Below are 10,000 nucleotides of genomic sequence, written 5' to 3' on the forward strand. Positions count from 1 at the left end.
CACCTGAGGGCTAAATATAACTTCGGGGGTCTGTGAAACCACAGAGGTTTATTCGAAGGACCGATAGATTATCTGGTTTCACACACCGCCCCTCCCGTCTTCCATCTCTTTGAAGCAGGTCCTTCTGGAAATCAGTTTGATAGCCTCGTGTTTACCCTCCCATCCCAGAAGATAATGGCGATGTTTGATTATTCAGGGCAGCGTAAAAAGTCTCTAATCTCTTTCTTTTGATTTACTTTAAATGGACAGCGATTAGCAATGTTTAGCGCCGGTTAAATAAAACTGGATTGTGGAGAGTTTTGATGGTTTCAATTCCTTGTAGAAAGCTCAGCGCAACTCTCTTCCCCATACCTACTTCACAGTGTTACATACATCATTCCCGCCCATGCTTCTTTCATGAGCCAAGGTGGCGCAGTGGTTAGAGTGCAGCACTGCAGGCTACTTCAGCTGACTGCTAGCTGCAGTTTGGCAGTTCGACTCTCACCAGGCTCAAGGTTGACTCAGCCTTCCATCCTTCCGAGGTGGGTAAAATGAGGACCCGGATTGTTGGGGGCAAGAGGCTGACTCTGCAAACTGCTTAGAGAGGGCTGTAAAAAGCACTATTAAGCAGTATATAAGTCTTATTGCTATTGCTATGGTGCAGAACAGAGGTGGGCTCACCTGGTGGTCCACTTCCCCGCTCTCTTTTGCTGCTGCTATATGCATAAAAGGATTAAAGCCAAAATATTCTCTCTCCTAATTATCCATAGGACGTGGTGGCTCAGTGGCTAAGACACTGAGCTTGTTGATCAGAAAGGTTGGCAGTTCGGCGGTTCGAATCTATAGCGCCGTGTAACGAAGCAAGCTCCCGTTACTTGTCTCAGCTTCTGCCAACCTAGCAGTTCGAAAGCACATAAAAATGCAAGTAGAAAAATAGGAAACACCTTTGGTGGGAAAGTAACAGTATTCTGTGCGCCTTCGGCATTTAATCTTGCCGGCCACATGACCACAGAGACGTCTTCGGACAGCGCTGGCTCTTCGGCTTTGAAACGGAGATGAGCACTGTCCCCTAGAGTCGGGAACGACTAGCACATATGTGCAAAGGGAACCTTTACTGTTAATTATCCACATTATTATTTCCAGCAGCCCTGGAAAATTCTATGGCCTTTTTGCTATAGATCTAGAGATACAGAAGACTCACAATTCTCTCTCTCTCTCTCTCTCTCCCCCCCCCTGTTTTTTCTTGCCCTCTATCCTGATTTTGCCACTGAACTGTTCTGAGGTTTGCTAATCTTTATTAAATCAATACCAAGCTATCTTTTTCTTAGCTCAGTGGCATGGAAGCTTATTCAAAATCTGGATGTAAGAACTGAGAATTTAATGACTGCGAACGAAATTGGAAGTTACCCCTAGCAATTTTCCAACACAAGTTTAACGAACACGGAATTGTTACTTCCTGTTTCTGGGTGACAAATTTCTATTAATGCAGACAGAAATCGTATTCACTTTTTTTTAATTTTGCAGGCGTGCCACATTGCTGATTCACGTTCAGAGTCCCCCCCCTTTTTTTTCTTTCTCTTGCCAAGCTCCTGCTTTTCACTCGTATATATTTGCAAAAACACAAGCTGCCTGTTCACATCTGCATGCAATTTAGGTATCTGAGCTTTTGGGCCAAAAGGCTCTTCATTCGTGTGAAGCCTGGAATAAACTTTAATAAGAAATACATGCCCTTCTCGGCCAGACGAGCACCGTGGCTAAGAATTGCCCAAGTCCCCAAACTTCCCTTTTGGGCCTTCGTGGACATTGCTGAGTTAGATGGAAAGGACTGAGTCAGCCCAACAGTTCCTATATTCTGACCTTTGGTTACAGACTGTGCCCTTTGGCGTTCTAATGGCATGTGCTGTTTCCAAAACAACAAACTGATGTTACATTTTTGGGTGACGAGACCTCCGAATGGGCTGAGTTAGTGTGATGGCAGGGTTGCCCAAGGAACAAAACAATCCGCAGCACGGCTTCTGTGAGGGAATGGAAAATGGGCAGCTGAGCGGGCTACAAGCTAGACACAGGGTGAGGCTTAATGGATTTCAGGCACGTGGGAAGGGAATCCAACTTGTTGGTTTTTCTGTAGAAAGCTATTGGTCCACCAACCCGAGCTGGGCGCAAAGTTAATGGGTTTGGTTGGTCGGCAATGAATGTACACAAAATGGTTGGATTGTGTGGTTTTGGTGATTGTGAGCTATAGGCTGGGCTAGTCTGCAAATCATCCCTCCCTCCCTCTCTCTCTCCTGCCCTCTCTCCCTTTCTTCTGTCATCCATCCATCCCTCTATCCTCTATCCTGTATCCTCGATCCTCCATCCATCCTCCATCATCCATCTATCCTTTTATCTATCTATCTATCTATCTATCTATCTATCTATCTATCTATCATCTATCTATCCTCTCTTCCATTTATCATCTATCTATCTATCTATCTATCTATCTATCTATCTATCTATCTATCTATCCATCCATCCATCCATCCATCCATCCTCTCATCTATCTATTTATCATCTATCTACCTACTGCCTGCCTACCTACCTACCTACCTACCTACCTACCTACCTACCTACCTACCTATCCTATCTATCTATCTATCATCTATCATCTATCATCTATCATCTATCATCTATCATCTATCATCTATCATCTATCATCTATCATCTATCATCTATCTATCTATCTATCTATCTATCTATCTATCTATCTATCTATCAATCATCTAACTATCTATCTATCATCTATCTATCATCTATCTATCATCTATCTATCTATCTATCTATCTCTATCTATCTATCTATCTATCTATCTATCCATCCATCCATCCATCATCTATCTATCTATCTATCTATCTATCTATCTATCTATCTATCTATCTATCTATCTATCCTCTCATCTATCATTTATTTATCTATTTATCTATGTCTGTCTGTCTGTCTGTCTGTCTGTCTGTCTGTCTGTCTATCTATCTATCTATCTATCTATCTATCTATCTATCTATCTATCTATCCTCTCATCTATAACTATCTATCCGTCTATCTATCTGTCTATCTATCTATCTATCTATCTATCTATCCTCTCATCTATCTATTATCTATCTATCTATCTATCTATCTATCTATCCTCTCATCTATCTATCATCTATCTATCTATCTATCTATCTATCTATCTATCTATCTATCATCCACCCACCCATTCACCTACCTACTTTCCTATCTACCATCCTCTACTATCTATCTTTCCATCCATCCATCCATCCATCCATCCATCCATCCATCCATCCTCCATTTTATCCACCTTTTCATCTGTCTGTCTACATTGGACTTCCTATAGATTAGGGTTTCAAATATAGTCAAGCTTAAGAGTTGCACTGAGGTTATGCTTAAGGCAATAGGTTAATATTGATATTTTCCAAATGAGAAAATGGAGAGATAGAAGATTAGCAGCAGCCTGCCATGAAAATCAATACTTTTTACATTCATCATTTTAATCTGCTATTGGTAACTTTTGTTTTGCTTGCCACTTCATGTCAATATTTGATTTCCAACATCTCTCTGGATTTCCTTGCAGTTCCTTGAGTTTTCTTGGCAAGGTTTTTCAGAAGTGGTTTGCCTTTGGCTCCTTCCTAGGGCTGAGAGAGAAGGACTGGCCCAAGGTTACCCTTGGCTTTGTGCCTAAGGTGGGACTAAAACTCATGGTCACAGAACAGAACAACAGAGTTGAAAAGGGACCTTGGAGGCCTTCTAGTCCAAACCCTGCTCAAGCAGGAGACCCTATCTCATTCCAGACAAATGGCTGTCCAGCCTCTTTTAAAAAATACTTCCAGTGATGAAGCCCCCACAATGTTTGAAGGCAAGATGTCCCACTGATTAATTTCTCTGATTGAAGTCTCTTAGTTTCTAACATGATACCTTCACCAGTAGAAGAAACTGGACCTCTATTGATCAACTACCTGGAACTGCAAACTACCCTTGTAAATCTAATGAGAACCAGCCAGCGTTCCCAGTTGACCTTCTATCTACATCGGAGACTGCCAAGAGGAAGTAAAGATGAAGGGTAACCACTTCTTATGAATAGATATAAAGGAACGAAAGACATTTGGCCAGTCATTCCCAAAGAATCCTGAAGAAGCAACAACAGTGAAAAAAAGGGACTCTCTTAACTTAGTCATTTTTTTTATTCCAACCATTTCACATGGACTTTTATTCCTTTACATTTTGCCTCTTTGCCCATTGCTTTAACGTAACTCCTTCTGTTCACACAGGTTAATCCTTTTCTTATGCTTCAGAAACTTGGCTCAGGTTTCTCACATTCGGCTATACTGAGAAGATTTAGAAGATTTTGCATAAGCCGAAGCTGAAAAACCACACATATTTCTCTAAGAAGAAAGAAATAACTTCTACGGGGACGCCCATAATTTCTCCAAACCATCCTTGGGTTTTGCTTTGAATAGTGATGGATCTTTCAGTGCTAACTAGACAAGAACATGTCACGCAAAACAAAATATTGAAGCTAAGTATTTCAGAAAGCAATGCCCAAGGCGGGGAGCCGTGAATACCTAATAAAAATAACATATAACTCATTTTTGGCTATTTAGTCATCCTCTTCTGTCATTCAATCATATTTTGGCATAACTAAAAGTAGGACTAGAACTCACAGTCCCCTCGTGGTTGGCCTGAAGTCACCCAGCTGGCTTTCATGCCTAGAGTGAAGCTAGAATTCCTAGTCTCCTGGTGATTGAACCGAAGTCACCCAACCAGTGTTCATGCCTAAAGTGGGACCAGAACTCACAGTCTCATGCTGATTGGCCCAAAGTCACCCAGCTGACTTTCATGCCTAGAGTGGGACTAGAACCAGGGATGGGCTGCTATGGATTCACCCGGGTTCAGGAGAACTTGTAGCTGACGTTATGGCCTGTTTGGAGAACCTCCAAATTCTCAGTTGTCCAGGTCATGGTTGTCTCAAAGGTGCTTTTTCAAAAGGCAACTGGGCTGTTTTTTCCAAGAGGAGGAGGAGGAGAAGAAGAGGAGGAGGAGGAGGAGGAGAAGGAGGAGAAGAGGAGGAGGAAGAGGAATAATAATAATAATAATAATAATAATAATAATAATAATAATAGGAGGAGGAGGAAGAGGAGGAGGAGAGGAGGAGGAGGAAAAAGAAGAGGAAGAAGAAATCGCAAGATACCAGGACTTAAAAATCGAAATTCAACGACTATGGCACAAACCAGCAGTGGTAATTCCAGTGGTAATTGGCACACTGGGTGCTATTCCAAAAGCACTGGAATTACATTTAAAACAGTTAAAAATTGACAAAATCACCATCAGTCAAATGCAAAAAGCCGCACTGCTTGGATCGGCACGCATATTACGAAAATACGTTACGACGTCCTAGGCCCCTGGGTGGGGCCCGACTAGTAACCAATGCCAAATCCGGCGAAACAACTGGCCGCTGTGATACAATTGTACAATAATAATAATAGGAGGAGGAGGAGGAGGAAGAGGAGGAGGAGAGGAGGAGGAGGAAAAAGAAGAGGAAGAAGAAGGAGAGGAGGAGAAGGAGTAGTAGTAGTAGTAGTAGTAGTAGTAGTAGTTTTGCTTCTCATCCAACAAATTCTGGCAAGATGGTGGAAAATGATAGAAGGATTCATTCCGACAGGATGGGGTGGGAGACGGTTATCTTTGCTGGATACCTGTTTCAGGGTTTCTTAAAACCTAAACCCATGGAGTTGGCTCCTTTGAGTTGGCTCCTTTGCTATTTTGACTTTTGAAGGGAAGAGCAAAGTTGCTGGGAGGATCTCGCCCGGCCTCCTGTCCTCAACCCCATCGCTGAGAAAGTATGCAGGAATGAGGAAAAAAAGCTACCTTTGATTCCACTCGGGTGGGTATTTGGCCAAGGCAGGATGCCCAGTGAGATTCCGATTTTGCTTCTCAAACAGAGGCTTGATCTAAGCAAGAGTTTCGTTTACGGGCATCCAATGGAATTTTTGCACACACCTAAATTTCGCAAATAGCAAGATGCTCAGTAATGTCACGGGCAAAGAGATTTGCCCACTCCCCCCCCCCACTCCGCTTTCTGGTCAGAAGTGTTTATTTAGTTTTATTTTTGCCTGAGAAGCTGAGTCAGCCAGAGACTAAACCAATTTCTACCGCTGCTTGGGGCATTGAGCAATTTTGGAAAGAGGGCAAGGTGGTATCTTGATTCAGCAGACTGCTGCGGGGGTTACGGAAAGGGCACAAGGTGGTCATGTGGACTCCACTTCTGCTAATAGGACTGACCCACTAATATTTTTATTTATTTGGTTTGTCAAACATCTACAACAGGTATAAGTATTAACATGGATGGGAATGAAAGAAATGAGTACAAATAAATGGGGAGAGTAGGACAGGGACAGTAGGCACACTGGTGCGCTTATGCACATCCCCCCCCCCCCATGGACCTCTTGGGAATGGAGCGAGATCCCCGGTGGACAGTTTGAGATTGGAGTTGTAGGGGTTTGAGGATGTAATGACGGAACCAGATAGAGCATTATTATTATAATATAAGAGCATTATTATAATAGAAGGGACAATTGAATGGGATTTGGGCATTTTAATTTTTTTAGCTGTTTCAAGAGTTACTCTTGAAACAGCAGACCAAGAGAATTGTGCAATATATATTTGTTTTTGTATATTTTCCATGGGTGTAGGTATGCTGGTCTTGTTGTATTCGGGTCTTTTCCCGTGTAAAATTTGGCGAGGTCTCACTCGCCATCTTCAGGCTGGGTTTTAGGCTTAAAGCCCCACCCACCATCCAGGCCGTTACAACACGAAACAACAATGGACACACAGCCAGCACCAATCAGCACCAATCTACCAATCATGATACAACCACACAACCAATCATTCCACTTACTGAAACAACGGCAGCACTCCACCCCCCGCCAGGATTTATAGAAAGACGGCAGCTCCGACCACGCTATAAGCCCAAAACCCAGCCTGAAAATGGCAAGTGAGACCTCACCGAAACGTTGCCAAGACAATCGAAATCTTACACAGGAAAAGACCTGAATACAACAAGACCAGCACATACCCTCTCTCTCTCTCTCTCTCTCTCTCTCTCTCTCTCTCTCTCTCTCTCTCCCCCTCTCTCTCTATGTGTATGTGTGTGTGTGTGTGTGTGTATGTATGTATGTGTGTATATATATATATATATATATATATATATATATATATATATATATTATTTGTGCTGATAAATAAATAAATAAAGGACTTTAAATATATATATACACATACCTGCCTGCCTGTCTGCCTGCCTACCTACCTACCTACCTACCTACCTACCTACCTACCTACATACATACATACATACATACATACATACATATATACTCCCAGAATTCTTTAATGAACACGGCTTCCCATGGAATTCTGGGAATTGAAGTCCACTCATCTTAAAGTGGTCATGTTGAGAAACACTACCCTAAATTATCATTTTATTTTTCTCAGGCTAGCAGGCTTACACTGGATTTCCAATCTCTTGCAACCAGAGAAGGCTTCAAGTTTATATAGATTGTGTGTGTGTGTGTGTGTGTGTGTGTGTGTGTGTGTGTGTGTGTGTATTTTGTAGGAAATAGAGAGGCTCAGTCTATCATGGTAAAAGTACTTTTTCCAACAGACAATTTTTATTAAAAGAGGCAGAAGTTTTCAGGAGTGCTTCCCTCTTTTTAACGAAAGCCGTGTGTTGGAAAATGGGCTATAAAACTCTAGATCTCATATACGGTAGAGTACAATCTTTGATTCAAGAAGCCTGAGCTGATGATGTATACAGTAATGGTTCATCGACAAAAGGGCGACCGACAAAAGCGCGCCCGACTAAACCGCAGTGATAAAACTGTGAGTTCTGAACCGCGCAGACGAATGAGCGCTGAATCGCGCCGACAACAGTGCGCCGAAAGAAGTGCGCTGTAACCCTAACCCTAACCCTAACCCTAACCCTAACCCTAAATGTAACCCTAACCCTAACCCTAAACGTAATGCTAATGCTAACGCTAACGCTAACGCTAACGCTAACCCTAACCCTAACCCTAACCCTAACCCTCAACCTAACCCTAACCCTAACCCTAACCCTAACCCTAACCCTAACCCTAACCCTAACCCTAACCCTTACCTTAACTTAAATCGCCCTTCTGTCAATGCACTGTTGTAAATCGCCCTTCTGTCGACGCGCTGTTGTCGACGCGCTGTTGTTGGCGCATTGATGACATCACGGTTTTAGCGACGCGCTTTTGTCGGCATGCGTTTGTCGTGCGCGCTTTTGTCGGGTCACGTACAGTAATAGGAGATCTGAAAAGAAAAATAATTGTTTTGCAGCTTTACAGCTGGCAAGGGGGGAAAAAAAGGAGACCCAGGTATTGTTGTAGGGTGAAAATACTAAAGAAATGTTCTTGCAACATGGAAATCAGAGAGGCGGCTCATAAGCTGACCCTGTGCCTCCCTACGGAAGGAGAGGGATAGGCGAAGATTTCTATCTCCCTGGCTTTTCAAGGCATCAACTCTGCAACCTAACTAACTGGTGCAAACTGGCAAACTGGCACTAACTGGTGCAAACTGGCAAAAAGCCACAAACATTCCTTTCTTAAAAGTGACATCAAAGAAATAAAACCGAAAGGAGGTAATTGATGCTATCTTGTATAAGCCAGTGCACATACTTAATTGGTTCACAAAGGGAGTGCTTTTATTTATTTAGGTAGAACATTTATATAGCTGCCCATCATCTAACCAATTCTGGGTGACTTTTGATCGAAAGTTAAAATAACATATACAATCATATTACAACTAAAGAGATTAAAGCATTAAAAACAACACAGAACCTCTGCCAAGTCCACTTTCTAATGGGCGGTTTTTCCAGTCTTATCCCAGGGCTTGGCGGGGAAAGGCACCTCTTCAAAACTTGACTGAAGGCTAAGAGGTTTGCTGAATTTCAGGGGAGGGGTGTTCTGTAGGGAAAGGGGCTGCCACAGGGAAAAAGCCCCCCTTCTAGCAGATGGCAATATTTAGGGAAAGGGGCTAGGGGTGTGCTCACCCTATCTGAGCTGATAGGAAGGGGAGAGGTCCTTAGGGGAAGGCATTTTTGCAGATAACCTGGTCCTGTGCCACCTAGAGCTTTAAAGGTTGGAGTAGAGGGTTGGAGTAGAAGAGAAGAGAGTTGGACTAGAAGTCTAGAAGATGGACTAGAACACTTGATGACTTGGACTAGAAGACTAGACAAAGACTTGAGGATTTGGACTACAAGACTTGGACTAGAAGAGGATTTAGACTAGAAGACTTAGACTAGAAAACTTGAGGATTTGGACTAGAAGACTTGAGGATTTAGACCAGAAGACTTGGACTAGAAGAGGATTTGGACTAGAAGACTTGGACTAGAAGAACTTGAGGATTTGGACCAGAAGACTTGGACTAGAAGAGGATTTGGACCAGAAGACTTGGACTAGAAGGGGATTTGGACTAGAAGACTTGGACTAGAAGAGGATTTGGACTACAAGACTTGGACTAGAAGAGGATTTAGACTAGAAGACTTAGACTAGAAGACTTGAGGATTTGGACTAGAAGACTTGAGGATTTGGACCAGAAGACTTGGACTAGAAGAGGATTTGGACTAGAAGACTTGGACTAGAAGAACTTGAGGATTTGGACCAGAAGACTTGGACTAGAAGAGGATTTGGACCAGAAGACTTGGACTAGAAGGGGATTTGGACTAGAAGACTTGGACTAGAAGAGGATTTGGACTAGAAGACTTGGACTAGAAGACTTGAGGATTTGGACCAGAAGACTTGGACTAGAAGAGGATTTGGACTAGAAGACTTTGACTAGAAGAGGATTTGGACTAGAAGACTTGGACTAGAAGAGGATTTGGACTAGAAGACTTGAGGATTTGGACCAGAAGACTTGGACTAGAAGAGGATTTGGACTACAAGACTTGGACTAGAAGACTTGAGGATTTGGA

The sequence above is a fragment of the Thamnophis elegans genome, chromosome 12 (genome assembly GCF_009769535.1).
Source record: "Thamnophis elegans isolate rThaEle1 chromosome 12, rThaEle1.pri, whole genome shotgun sequence".
Lineage (NCBI taxonomy): Eukaryota > Metazoa > Chordata > Lepidosauria > Squamata > Colubridae > Thamnophis > Thamnophis elegans.